Here is a 16,197-nt window from a genome sequence, read left to right as displayed (position 1 = left end):
TTAATCTCAAACGCACCTTCACTAGAGCACCATGACGCATGCGTGTTGTGTTGACGCGGGAGCATACGCAGACTCGTGTTCACGAGAGCAGCACGAGGCATGAGTGTTGGTTTTAGAGTAGACATTGTTGTGAACTTGCGTTGGAGATTCATATTTTAGTAAGTAAAGTATGTTTTGTTAAATAAACCTCTCACGTCCCTTCATAAAACTGAGGTTAACTGGAGTCCGATAGATTTTTTATGACGTCTTTCTTTCTGGGGCCTGAAAGTGGTAGTTGCGTAGACTGTCAATGGAGGGACAGAAAGCTCTTATATTTCATTAAAAAGATCCTCATTTGTGTTCCGAAGATGAACGAAAGTCTTGGGTTTGGAAAGACATGAGGGTAAGTATGTAATGAACTAACTCTTTAAGGGTGGGTTAAGGGGAGGTCAACAGTCTAATTATCATAACTACAGAAATACATGCAGGTATTTTTTAAATTTTTTTAATATAAGTACAATGTAAAAACGTCTATGTACAAAATAAGCACAAATGTGGCACAAATAGAATTAACTCCCTGATAAAAAAAATCACAGGTTTTCTGCTGACATCAACATCAAGGTGAATAGCAGGACATTTGTTGAAAAGTCACAGCAATCCTGCACCTAGATGGCAGCAAAGACTGGGAATTTTTCATCAAAGCTTCAGGTAAGATGTTCCCCCAAATTGGTTAAACTCATTAAAGTGGGCAGAAGGCTTTAAAGACCTTTAAAGGAGTCATAGCCTATTGCTATTATGACAATATTAAATACACACACACACACACGTTTGTTTTTGTGAATAATGGGGACATTCCATAGATGTAATGGTTTTTATACTGTACAAACCATATTTTCTATCCCCCTACACTACCCCTAACCCTAAACCTAACCATCACATGAAACTGTGCACACTTTTACTTTTTCACAAAAACTCATTCTTTATGATTTATAAGCCTTTTGAAAAGTGGGGACATGGGGAAAGTCACCTCTTTTTGTAATACCTACGTCATACCCATGTCATTATACACATTTGTGTCCTGATATGTCACAAAAACATGCACGCACACACCCACACACATTTTATATATTAATCTAGGGGTGTAACAATATATTGTGCCATAATGCCAAATGTCTTATGTTACCAGTAAAAATTGGCCTATATTATTTTAAATATATCTAGTCAGTGACAGAGTGCAAACATATTCATCTAAAATAATTCTGTATTATCAGCTTCAGAATCATGTATATTTTTATTCTGGTGTCACCATTGTCCTGTGCATTTGGGTTACCAGCACCAAGTCCAAGCCTATTCATTTCCACCCCTGATATATTACCAAATTTAGCATTTTAATCAACAGTACATTTTTTGTTTATGTCTTGAAGTATCACAATAATATCATATTGTGAGTTCAGTATCGTGATATGTATCCAGGCCCGGATTAAGAACACATTGGGCCCTGGGGCTATAGCAACACCAAGGGCCCCCTTTCATATGATTGCCAAGCCACAGTGTCTTGTACCACAAGAATTTGTTTTTTATTGTTATTATTTTTATATTTTTACAAATTTCATTTTATCAAATCATTTTATATAAGCACAAGCACACTAAATATTCCATGCTATTTTACATATTTTAAAATATATTTAACATAAAATATTTAACATATACACAATAATTCTTTCTTCTTATTAACACAAAATAAACTATTTTGAAGAATGTGGGTAACCAAACAGTTGATGGTCCCCAGTGATTTCCACATTATATATATTTTTTTTCCTACTATGGAAATGAATGGGGACCAGCAACTGTTTGGTTACCCACATTCTTCAAAATAGTTTATTTTGTGTTCAACAGAAGAAAGAAACTCATTCAGGTTTAAAACAACTTGAAAGTGAGTATGATGACAGGATTTTAATTTTTGGGGTGAACTATCCCTTTAGGGACAAGGGACAATTTTCTCAACTCACTTCAGACATAACCAACTGTGTTTATGTAAACCTTGACGCGAAAGAAGTCCAGTAGTCAGGTGCTGTTTGACAGGCTTAAGTTTGTGTGCACGCTTCGGGTGTATGGGGTCAGAAAAAGCGCATAGAACAGCACACGAATGACATGTTTAACTGGCAGGGCTTTAAAGCACATGCAAATAAAGAACTTTTGTGCAGTGTCCCGTGAGTAACTCTACCGCTGTGTTAACGTGTGATGTGAATGTGTCGAGGTCGAGTTGTACGGATGGAGGCACCAGAACTGCAACTGATAGAATGTGCTTCAAAGGCAGATAGTGGAGACAAGTCACTCGACATTGGTGTTCGTCAAAAAAACAGTAGGAAAGTTAATTCAGGCTTTTTACACGGGTGATGATGATGATGGGAGAAAAACACTGACATTGTGAATTCAAACGGCAATAAAATCAATCGACTCGTAAACTGTAAATGTTGAAAACACCTTACGTTTTCATGAGAAACAATTACTATCCGAATAGGGCTTAACTCGTTATAAGAATAATAACTTGCTGCAGCTGCTATCTCACCTTTTTCAACGTCTAAAGCACACAGATCGGCGACGGTGTCGGTGGGTGAAGATAATTGTGAGCTGCCGCTGCGCGCGGGGTCTTCCACTGGCTCGGATGTTTTATGTGAACCGAAGAAGTTAGTTTTGGTATTTTTGCTGTAAGATTAGCATCCCTTTTTCTCCCTTTCAAGCTTATTTTTCCTTTTTTGCGCACCACTTTTTTAATCATTTGAACACCAGCGAGGCTGAAAAAGCAATAAAGGCCAAATTTCTAGTCTACATGAGATAGCATAACGCAAAGAGGCGTTTCCCGATGTCATGGCACGAATTGTAAAGTGATTTTGATTGGACGATGATTTATCAGTCAGGCACATTTTCCAATCATTTTTTCTTGTTATTTTATTAGACACAAATCAAACACCTATGACTTGTCAATCTCATTTCCTCCAGCCAATCACGGGCCCCCTCTACCCGCGGGCCCTGGGGCTTCAGCCCCACCTAGCCCTTATGTTAATCCGGCCCTGTATGTATCGAATTGTGACACGAGGGTATTGTTACACCCCTATATTAAACACATTCTAGATGTCATTTAACTCATTGACCACAAGAGGTTGATATTTCCTAACAAAAGCTTTATTGTGGAATATCATTAGCATTCCCTGCAGTTAAAAACTAACATGTGATTTCACCAAGTTTTATTGACATCTTGTTTTATGGACTGTTTCTCAAATTTAATTTCTCTCTTTGAGGTTTTGGCCTGATAACTGGAAATGGAGATTTTTTTATTATTATTTTTTTAACTATGCAGCTGAGAACCACAGGAGATAACATACAATTTATTTTTTGCACAACAACAGTATTTGAAAAGATGGGTTCCGGTTTGTTTTGTCATTGATAGTTTGGCCAGGTTTTTCCAGGTATCTGAGTGACACGAACTTGGCAGCTGTTAGTGAAAGGCAAGTGATTCTAGCACAGGGCAGATTGCCAAATTCCCATATATTCCAAATCTGTTTTATGTAGTGCTATATCTGTTTGTATCTGTAGAGTGTATCACAGGGCTTTACAAAACCACACCTTTTCCACAAGAAATAGAGTCTATTATGCTGCAAGCCACTTAGAATCTTTCCACAACTGTTCTGTCATGCTCCACAACACTCCCACTTTTCCACTTCTATCACGGGTATGTTCTAATATGCCATCCCAGTTGTTGCCAGAAAAGGCCCACCCCACCCACACCAATAACTGTTGCATGAGACCGCATATTTGAATAGAGTAACTGGCCAGCTCTTTAAAGAGCTAAATTTATGACATTTAGGCCTCCTCATTGGTTCTTAAACTGAACCATATTTATATTTATACCAGCCTAAATAAAATCTGTTTATCATATAAAATGTCTCTTCAGGAGACTTGGATTCAACTCTTCAAATTATATGGATTACTTTTACAATGTCTTCATGAACCTTTAGAAGCTTGAAAGTTTTGGTGAAATTGACTTTCGGTGGAGGGACAGAAGTCTCTTTAAAAAGAGGTTTATTTAAAAATAATCTTAATTTGTGTTACGAAGATAACAAAAACGACATGCATTGGAACGACATTTCTTTCCCTTTAAAATATTACATTTGGTCACATTTAATCTTGAGAATGACTTGTGTTGAACTTTTAATGAACATTTGTGTCAGTTTGCACATTCTCTTGATGAAAAGAGACCCTTGCATGTGGATTGCAGGGCTGGCCTAGAGGTTACATGTAGCTTAAACAACTGAGTTGCATCTAGTTATGCTTGTCAAACAACCTCCTGAGTGCCTCCATCTCAAATGTTCATTAGAGGGCATTTACGCTTGGTGTTTTCATGTCATGATGAGATAGCAAGTTGATAAATAAAACCACATAAAGTGAAAAGGTGTAAATTCTGCTAGATGTAGCTTTTATGCAGCAGTTGGCCCTGTTTCCAAAGAGCCTGTGATAATTCCTGACAAAAAAAAAAAAATGTTTCATGAAAGTTTCCTCTACTGATCTCATTCTTCACCCATGTACATCCTGGCACATAAAAGTGAATGGAACATCAGAGAAGCATACCGTTCTAGATTAGTTTCATAATCTTTCCTGCTCTTGTAGGATAATCCTTGCAGCAGGGTGCTCTGTGAACGTATCTTACATCATTACAGCCTTCATATTCTTCATATTGGCCACTCCAGTAGTTCCAGTAGGTCTGTGCCTTCTAGGAGCTTTAGGAGATGATAAGCCTAGTGGGAGATTTTGTAGATGGTTTCCTTTTAAATACTTTGTGCACTATTTGTATTAATAGACAACTTTTCCAAAAGCTAAACTTCTCTTGTGCCACCCATATTATAACAGAATAATTTTTCAACAGAGAAATAATATGACAGTTAGATCCTCCCAGAAGATCATATGAATTTTACAGTATGAAGTCTAAAGTGTCAATACAAGAAATGCAGTCCAGACCTGACCCATTTGTCCCACGTATCTTGTTTTTATTATGGAGGAACATGCATAAATGGGGTTAAATAACCCAATAGGCTGTGATTTTTAAAATATTATTTCATTAAAATAATTTAATTCCTTGATATTCCATGTATTCTTCAAATATCTTTTATATGAGCCTGAGCAATGTCATTTCCATATAAAAATTCCATAAAAATAAATTCCTGTATCATTACCAAGTCTTCGTAAAGAGGGCCAAATTGACCTAAATGGATTTGACTTACTGTGGTATTATTTTAGCAATAATATTTTAAGGCAAAATGGGCTTTCAATAAAATGTGACCTTTACAGTACAAAGGCAAAAACAATTTTTGAAATTAGAGAAAACAGAGAAAAAACATACTGGTCTTCATGTTTTATGGCGAATTTCCATAGACATAATGATTTTTATACTGTACAAACTGTTTATTCTTTTGCCCTAAATTCTTTTGCATTTTTACATTTTCAAAAAAACTTTTATTTTTTTAATTTTATTTTTTTTAATTGTATGATTTATAAGCTGTTTACCTAATTGGGACAACAAAAAATAAATAAAAAAATTCACCACAAGGTCAAAAATTACTGGTATTACTTTACCATTTGGTCCCCATAATGTAGGGAATACCAGGTACACACACACACACACAATACAATTTATATGCAATGAATGTTGTACAATTCTGAACATTTTTGCATTTGAAGAAAAACATGAAATCCAGTAAGTCATTTTGACCCTTTTTAAGCATTCTCATGGGTTTTTGAGTCATGCATACTTCGGTTAAATGTCCACGTTACCTAAGTGTCAAAACAGGATGTACTTTCAGGAAATGCTTAAGACCTGTACCACTTTCTTGTATAATTGGGCAGGTGGCCGCTTCAGTCACCACTCTCGGAAACAGCGTGTTACGTCTCACACAGTGGGTGCGTGCCGGAGCGCGGTCCCCATCGGGAGACTTGCGGCCGTAATCATGGAAAGACTTGCGGATGAAAAAGCCTGTTTGAGATCACCCTAAGTGAATGGGACAGCACGAGTAATACAGGGGTCTGTGTCGTTTTATAGTTCAGTGCCTGTGTTTTGAGCGTGCACTCTTTTCAGCAACGTGGGTGGCGGGTTACACTATCATCCCTCCACCCTCCAACTCCCCTCAGCTCTGTATTGTCATTGGCTCTTTGCAGCCCTTCTAGTCATCACTCAGCTGCTTGGAAAATGGTAATATTGTTTTTTTTTAATAATGAAAGCCTGAATTCCTAAATAGATGTGCTGAAAGAGTTGTTGTAACTGCAGATGTCCAAATTAGATTTACATATTAATTGTTTTCACTTAACACCAATAGCAGCAGCGGTGATACATTAGCACAAACGGCCTGCCCTTTCAGTGTCATCTGCAAACGCACTCAGAGTGACATATAAACAGAACTGAGAAAAATAACTAGAAAGACACAGAGGAACTTTCCACTGCTGTGTGAGTTTCCTTTTCTCCCCAAGTTCATTTTCACTCCCTCCTCTCCTCTCTTAGCTTCCTCCACTTGTTTGCTTTTTATTTGTAGTGCCAAGCTTGGCATTAAATCTTATTTTTCTGTAAATAAACCAGTTTCTGGTAGGAATTACATGTAACTTGGTGTGAGGTCTGCTTCGTAAAAAGGGGCCTGGAACCTTTTATCTGAAATGTTTTCTGTTTGTGTCCTTTGTATAGATGCTTTCTGACAGCTTAGAATGAAAAAGAGCAGGTTTTATCGCGTTTCTTGTGGTGAGTTTGTGGAATTTTTCCCCTCTCCAGGCATTGTGGTCAGAGTTATTCGATGAGGCTGTATGTTCCCCCATTTCGTTCCTTTGTTCTCCGCTGTCCCGTAAGTAGTTCCAGGGTTTCGAGTGCTCTCTCTTTCTCTGTGAAGGTCCAATGTGACACCTGCTGTGGTGAACATGAATGGATTAAGGGAGTCTGGATGCAGCTGCCCATTCCCACCACTGCCAGTGGTCTTGGAGTACCAGCAAGAGCTCGACCTGAGCTATAGCGCACTTGCATTTTTACTGCTTTCCCTTAATTATTAAAGTCAGCCTTTCCTCATTCTGTACTCTTGAATATTACATTCAGAGTGAACATATCGAAGATCTATCGATAAAGGGATTCTATGAAGCCCCTTGGTTAAGGGCTAGAAAACACATCTATCCACCAGAGGTCAGTATTTTATTAAGAAGTACTGATGTCAGGAGCTATTTATTCATTACAGTATAAAGTAATTTGAAGTTTCCTTCAAAAAGTTTCCTTCAATTTTCCTAAAACCTTTTTTTTCTACTTATAATGAAATGTATATTTTTTTCAAATACATAAATAAATTAAATCTATAAATAAATAATACACTGAAAATCCAAAAGTAAATCCAAATAACCATTACAACATGCCCCCTTAGGTGTTTTTGGCTTAATTTCTTGATTTTATATTATCTGCTATCAAAGTTAAATTAATAAACACTGAGCTAAAGACCCATACTTAAGCGATACTGTGTCTGTTAAAGTGGTTTCTATACTGGCCTGATCTGTTTTGAGCGTTTATACTGGAAGTACATAGCAGCCCATGACAGTCTATTGCTCTTCTTCCAGCATCTGAAGCCATCGCCAGCGTAGCCCTTCTCACACTGGCAAGTGTACGAGCCTTCTGTGTTCACACAGCTAGCTTGGTGGCTGCAGCGATGGTTGCCTGTCAGACACTCATCTTTATCTGTAACACATAAGAGAGGAAAACTCAGGTGAGAGCTATTGATGAACTCGCCTGTCTGTAAAAATATAAGGGCTGGATTATTAATGTATTTTAGACTGCTATTTTAGACTGATTGTTAATGTATTTGTATCAGACTGCTGAATCAGGCTCCTAAATCAGGAAATTAATTGTGTAAAATGTACACAACGTGGTCACTTTTTGTAAATCATTATTGCTTACTACTTATATATAATAAGGTACTTTTTTGTCAACACAATTAGATATTTTGACCTTATGATATTTATGATTAAACATAAACAACTGTATTGTAAAAAGCACTATATACATGAAGATGACTTGACTTGACTTTGATAATAGCAATTTCAAAGTTAGTCCATATTTTCACTTGCTGTAATCTGGTGATTATATGATCTGTCTTTTTTTTGTGACACAACCACAATATTGTCAGCTCCATCAGCACAAACTATAAAATAACTGGATAATAATAATGATAAATATAGCTGCAAGCAGTAATTATCAAGGCCAAGCAGGAAATGTTTAAAAGAAGGCACAACAAGTCATCCCAGCACAGCTGGGAGCATCAGACTTACTGCAGCATTAAGCAATTAAAGATATATTCAGGCAAAATAACAGAAAAATCATAAATACCGTCAATAATAATGATTTAATGATTCATCACTTTCAACCAATAGGTGGCGCTGTGACCAAATTGCTGTGGTATGGTCAAAGTAAGGTGGCAATGACTCATGCAAAGTATGGTGTCAATATGCCAAAGCATTGCAGAGATACAGCTTCAAGAGTCGGTTTTGCATCAAGCCTCAAATTCATTGCTCCGGTATACGAAAACGGTTTGACGTATTGGCTTGAAATCTATCTTTCTGTCAGCATGGTCTGAAGATGATACGGTTCGGTTTTTGTGAATATCGGAGCAACGGTCTCAGAGGAGTTCGAAAAAGTAGGTTTTTGCCGGACAGGAATTTTGCCGGACAGGACAATATGCCGGACAGGAATTATCTATGTTATCAGCACGACTCAAGGAATCTACCGAGACCAGTATCATTACAATAGGTTAATATAGCCAAAAATTATTAGCATTTTTGTAAATTTGAGCAACTTTTGACCACAACTTTTTGTATACTGTCAGGGCATGGTGCCAAAGACCCATACCGAGTTTCGTAATGATACGCTAATGCATTCATACAGCATTTTACCACAAAATTCAAAATAGCCGATGGCCAAAATGGCCAACATTGGAAAATTGGATATCATTCGACTAAATTTAAGATTTGTGAACAAACCGTTCAGAAGTTATAAGCAAAAATAGACATTTTTTGTATATCCGGATCAGTAGGTGGCGCTGCGCCGAAATGCTGCATGTTGCCTCAGGCCATGCTTGTGATGATATGTACCAAGTTTGGTCTGAATAGGGTACATGTCGAACGTCACATGACCAAACTGGAAGACTGGTCTCATTGCATCTGCATGTGAGAGATAGTGTTAACAGCAGTATGAACTAATGGCATATGATGAACAAAAATGAAAAAAAAACTTTTAAATATCAATCTTCATATGTGGGGGACATCGGTTATGCTCATCTTTGCTCGCTCCTTTTAAGTTATCTTGAATAAAACAGCAAATTTTTCATGAAGCACATACAAAAGACCTAAACCGGAAGGGATCTAATCTGTTTCACAGAAAATGGAAGTTAGATTGCGCATAACCTCTATACGATAAAGCGTTGTGGAGATACAGCCTTATGTCTATTTTCTCAAGCGCTACGTACAAATTAGTTTGTGTGTTTTGCGGAAACAGTTTGAGAAATCGACTTGGATTCCATAACTTTTGTCGGCATGATTTCAAGAAGATCTGGTCCAATTTTTGTTAAAATTGGAGTAAAGGCCTACTAGGTTTTTCAGAAAATTCAAAATGGAGGAAAAATTTTCATGACGGAAAATTACATCATAGGATGCAATCGATTTGTCTTGAGCCAAGGAATCAGAAAAAAAAGAATTTTGTTTCTTATGGTTCAAAAGTTATTAGCATAAACGTGAGTGCACCTTTGGACAGCTGGTGGCGCTAGAGGGATTGAGTTAGAGACTCCAAATTTGCTATGGTGACAGTTCAGACTGTCCTCTATCTGTGTGCCAGATAGAGGACAGTCTGAACTGTCTTCCAGAGCAGAAACAGAATAATAATATTAAGAACGGCAGCAATTACAATTGGTGCCTATGCACCTTTGGTGCTTGGCCCCTAATTAGATCATTTTCCTCATTTTAAAGTCCCGTTAGAAGCTAGCAACACCACAAAATGACCTCTGCATGCAAAATATGGTTTTGTCAACACCATATAAGTTTTAAAAACAATTAAAGATTTTCTGTCTGATTGTGGTAACAGTTCTATTGATTATCATAGTATTATGCAATTATTCATGCTGTAGTTTCAGTTCATTCACTCATTGAAATGAATTCTAGATTTGATAATAGTTACAGTAAAATCGATATTTGACACATTATTTTTGTATCTGATGGTGTTGACCCATATTGATTGATGGGTAGCCATACACATTTTGGTGAGAAAATAGAAGCAACAGGCGATCAAATGGTAAATACATCTAAATATGCTGAACAGATTAATGAAAAATAATTCCTTGATACAAACTTTTCAGGTTTTTAGCTTGTTTTATGTTTTGTCCCAGTACTCAAGACAAGACCCGGTGAGAAAATTAATTGTCAAGAGCTAAATTTGGCCCAATACTGAGAAATTGAGTAATAACTGAGAATTTCTAAGCACATACACGCATGCACGCACACACACACACACACACTCACACACACACACACACACACACACACACACACACACACACACACACACACACACACACACACACACACACACACACACACACACACACACACACACACACACACACATGTTTGTTTTTGTGAATTGTGGGGACTTTCCATAGACTTCAATGCATTTTACACTGAACAAACTGTACATTCTATCCCCCTACCCTGCCCCTACCCCTAAACCTAACCCTCACAGGAAACTGTGCAAACTTTTACTTTTTCACAAAAACTCATTCTATATGATTTATAAACCCATTTACATTGTGGGGACCGCTGGCTGGTCCCCACGATGTAGGTGAACTCAGGTTTATATTACATCATGGGGACATTTGGTCCCCACAATGTAATATAAACAAAAGCACACACACACACACACACAAACAAACACACACACACACACACACACACACACACACACATGTTTGTTTTTGTGAATTGTGGGGACTTTCCATAGACTTCAATGCATTTTACACTGAACAAACTGTACATTCTATCCCCCTACCCTGCCCCTACCCCTAAACCTAACCCTCACAGGAAACTGTGCAAACTTTTACTTTTTCACAAAAACTCATTCTATATGATTTATAAACCCATTTACATTGTGGGGACCGCTGGCTGGTCCCCACGATGTAGGTGAACTCAGGTTTATATTACATCATGGGGACATTTGGTCCCCACAATGTAATATAAACAAAAGCACACACACACACACACACACACACACACACACACACACACACACACACACACACACACACACACACACACACACACACACACACACACACACACACGTGACATATCTTCAAACTGTCAAACTTATTGTAACTCAAGGTCCTATTCACACACCATAAATGATAACTGTAACAACATCTATAACCATATAGTAAATGAATAAGAAATAAAAATATAATTAGAATCAATTTCAGAACTTTTTTCTTTCAGCTGATGAATGACAAAATATTGACACTCAAGTAAAATTCATCCAACTCGAAAAGCATACTTAGAATAAAAATTATTTTTCCATGGTGTGGACACTGTGAACGGGCCTTAAAAGTGGTAAAAGAGAATCAGGTACAGCTCTTCACTGTAAAAAATATTTTCAAGATTCATCACAACTTTTTTTCTCAAATCTTTGATAAATCTTTGAGGACTTTGATTCACTAATGTTGTTCAGATTACATAATATTAGAACATAATATTATAAAGGCAACCAGGTTACTTGCTTTTTTTAAGTTAAACAATCAATATTTTTTACAGTGTTCAGTGCAGTCTACACTAAGTTCTGCAGTTTAATCATGAATAACTTTATGCCTTTGTAGATGAAGATACCTCGACATGTAACTGTATCCTGAAGTGTTCCCAAGATATATCCATCCTTACAGACACAAATGAAACTCCCAAATGTGTTCCTGCAGGACTGGCGTTCTGTGCAGGTGTGCGAGAGACCATCACACTCATTCATGTCTACAAAAGACATAAATGATTAGTAGATGTGATAAGAAAGTCACAAGATAAAATTATTATTTCAGTTGTATGCCTGTGTGGTTCAGTTCTATCATAGGAACAACATACAACAATGGACCCTTTTCACAGACTGTGATGACGCAATCAAAGCAAATCTAGCAAATTTAATATATTTTTATAACATTATACTTTGTTATATTACCTTTATTAAATTACAGAAAATGTCTAGGTTTCTAATGTTTGTCTGACATTACGTCAGAACGACTGAAGAATTGGGATCTTGCCTGAGAGCCCAATCACCTTTGAGTGGTAACGGAACAAGCCATTGCACATTGGCGAGTGAGATTATCATCGCAAACTGCTCTTTCGCTTTCAGGTATATAAGGTAGCGTGCTGATACTAACTTTAAGTTTTCCACTGAGGAGGCGAGACGGGGTCCCAGCCATGCCAGTGGAGGTACAGGAGTTGTGGAGATGAGACATAACGTCTCCACTCCCTCCTTCAGGGAACGAGGGTTACATTAGTAACCTAGATGTACCCTATCAGTCAGTCATGTCCAATGTTAAGTCAGAATGACTGACCAATTGGGATCCCTATGAAAGATGCCACAACTACTGCCCCTTCCAGCTCCCCGAGTAAGCCGCCTGGTCCCCCCTCACCTGTTGGGGCAGAAGAAAGGAAAGGGCTTTGCATGAAGAATGTCAATCACTGATGTTCCATTTAACCCTGTACAGTGTGACTATTGGATAACACTGGGAAAGCGTGCCTATTCCAGCTGGAAAGGAACGATGCAGAGACTACATCCTGCCCATAGGGAGGTAACATATGGAGTATACTCATTGACTGACAAGGGACAGAGATGGCAGAGTGGACTCTGCCAAGGGAAAGACATAAGCTCGCCAACGGGGAAGCCACATGGTGGAAATACACATATGGGGTCACCGGGGGGAACCACAGCATATGGGCATCTAGTCTAGTAAACGGGCTGACCAATTAGAGATTACACACAAGTACTAGACCTGGCGTCAGATGTCTCCACCACATCTGACTGCTGAGGATGCTGGAGGAACTCCACCAGGGTTCGCTAGTCGGGGAACTCACCTGAGGAGCAAAATAGGTGCTTGTATCCCATCCTCAGAGGGGAATGGTGCTGCAAGCAGGACACCAAGCCAGACTTCCTGTACATTACCTGTTTGTAGCCAACACATGTGAAAAAAACAGCTCCACTCGGAGACTGTAGAACCTGTTAAGTGTTGCCCAGCCCGCAGCTCTACATAAGTTTGCCAGAGAGGATGCAACAGCACCCAGGAGGACGCAACACTCCACAAGCTCTCACTCCAAGGGGGCATGGCTCATCTTGGGATTGGTACGCAAAGACGATGGTATTCACTATCCAGTGGTACAACTTCTGTTTGAAGACAGCCTTTCCCTTCTCCTGGCCTCCATAGCAGACAAAGCTGTTCTGAGGTTCTGAAGCTCTGGGTGTGGTCCACTACAAATGCTAAGCATGAACAAGACACAGCAACGCATAGGCTGGGTCTGTCTCCTCCGAGGGCAGCACTTGCAAGTTCACCTCTTAGTCCCTGAAAGGAGTGGTGGGAACTTTGGGCACGTATCTAGGCCGAGGTCTCAGGGTGACTTGAGAGTCAGCAGGCCTGAATTCCAAGCACACTTCATTAACTGAAAATGCCTGGAGGTCCCCCACCCTCTTAATAGAAGTGTCCAGAGGTCTGGATGCCAGAGAGGGGCTGTTGTGAGGAGCATCAGATCTGAAAACCAGGTCCGGGTGGGCCAATAAGGCACAACCATCAGGAATTGTTCCTCGTTCTCCCTGACCTTGCACAGTGTCTGTGCGAACAGGCTCACTGGGGGAAATGCATACTTGCGTAGGTCCCAGGGCCAGCTGTGTGCCAGTGCATCCATACTAAGTGTCAGGGAATAAAAGAACTGGCAGTGGGTTGTCTCTGGGGACGCAAACAGGTTGAACTAAGTGACCCCAAAGCATTCCCAAATCAGCTAGACTGAACGGGGTTGGGGTCTTCACTCTTCCCTAGACGTGTCCTGTCATGAGAGCTCATCGGCTGTAGATTGAGTGCAGCAGGAAAGTGGGTGGCATGAAGCGACCTGAGTGGTAAGGGTGGCCTCCGATATCTTCATGGAAAAGCAGGGCAACAGGGACAGCCCGGAGGGAAGGACCTTGTGCTGATATGTCCCTCAAACGCAAAGCATAGAAAACGTCTGTGTTGAGGTAGGATTGAGACATGAAAGTATGAATCCTTCAGCTTGATCGTTGCAAACCATTCGCATAGCCAAGTCTGATCATCCGAATGACCCAACAAGATGGTAAGGGCTAACCAGGCTTCGAGACACCATACAAGATGGAACAAGGGGACAACAGACATGCCCACAATGGCTGCTAGGCAAAGAACTGCTGGGCAAAGTTCTTGACAGTGTCGGTGAAAAGACCGGCTTGAGAGATGGGGAAGTCGAGAAAGCAAACTTTTTTGACCTCCTTCAGCCAGAGATGGTGCTCCCTTGGGCTCGTCGCTGAGGTCGATCGTTGTGTGCAGCTCCTGCATCAACCTTGCATCAGAACTACCCTCGTGCAGCATCAGAACTACCCTCCTGCAGCTCTTTCAGTGCCTTGGCCTGGTATACTTAGAGGAGGGCTATGGCATGCAGGGCAGAATTGGCCTGTCTTCCGTCTATTTAAGCCAATTCGTAAGTCGTTCTGACATAACGTCAAATGTGATTGATAGGGAACTAGTTAACACTGTTGTGTGAGTATTTCTAATACAACGGCTGAGGGAGTGATGGCAAATCTTTCTTTCATCTGACCAGTGTAATCATTCTCTCAATAAATTTTTCCTTTTTTGTAAAGTCATAGAAACGCTTTTGCTATTGGTGCAAATGGGAACGCAAAAAAATTATATTTGTTGTAGTTGTTTCCGTTCACCACTATAGAAGTTTACTGAACTATGATGACTTCTCCTTTGTGAGATCCCTGAAAATGTGAAAAGTGTCCATATGATTAACCAAGACACACAGGCCCCGTTCACACAGCAGCAGAATACAGTTGTCAGTCCAGTATTTTGTGCGTTCATATACGTTCACACATAGTACAGGTATTTACGGAAGTGACAAACGCATTCTATAACCAAACTCACACCTGTAAATTTTCAGGACTCAACCACATTCTCAGAAAATCTGCGCTGTATGAATGGAACCAGACTGGACACTGTCACATCATACGGTGCGAGAAAGCCACTCTTCTAAGGTGTTTTGTGTGTGGTTTTGCTTTCGGTAACTTACAGAGACAGAGATATGAGCTGAGCGTCATCTTAAGGTGTTAGATCCAGTCACTGTTCTCCACTGGAGCGGCTCCCATTAGTTTTATGTTTTTTCCAAATTTAATTGGCGTGTCATGTGCAAGACTTCACAAAGGACGTGATACGCGAGGGCAACAGTTAAAGACTCTGGCTAGCGCGTTTGCATGCTGCTGTTGGTTAATGACGTTTTGATGGATGAATTCGTGGTTCAAATAGTCTCTTATGTCAAAAGTGATAAGACTTTTCAGTTTTACGGACGTCGCCATCTTTAACATTACATTGGTCACTGTCGTTATGGTTATTAGTAAGAGAATACAGGCTTAACTCTCGCTGCACGTTCATACAGACAGTGTTTGAGACACTACTATATGTTGCTGTGTGAACGGGACATTTCGAGACTCACACCTGTAAGTAGATGCAGTTGTCAATCCCAGAAACTTACAGTGTGAATGTGGCCATAGTCTCAAAATTTTGTTAAAGGATTCTAAAAAACTCTAAACTAATACAGTGGTGGTCAGAATTATTGGCACCCTTGGTAAATATGGTATTGTTTATCCTTTTGATCTTTAATTCATAAACTTAGCAAAAATCTAACCTTTCACTGAAGAAAAAGAATTGAAAGTGGGGGGAAAGTCACATTATGAAATAAATGTTTATATCCAAAACACGTTGGCCACAATTATTAGCACCCTTTTATTCAATAGTTTTTGCAACCTCCTTTTGCCAAGATAACAGTTCTGATTCATCTTCTATAATGCCTGATGAGTTTGGAGAACACATGACAAGAGATCAGAGACCATTCCTTCATGCAGAATCTCTCCAG

The sequence above is a fragment of the Chanodichthys erythropterus genome, chromosome 12 (assembly GCF_024489055.1).
Source record: "Chanodichthys erythropterus isolate Z2021 chromosome 12, ASM2448905v1, whole genome shotgun sequence".
In the NCBI taxonomy this organism is placed as follows: Eukaryota; Metazoa; Chordata; class Actinopteri; order Cypriniformes; family Xenocyprididae; genus Chanodichthys; species Chanodichthys erythropterus.
The sequence above is the reverse complement of the archived record's forward strand: the minus strand, read 5'-3'. Positions refer to the sequence as shown.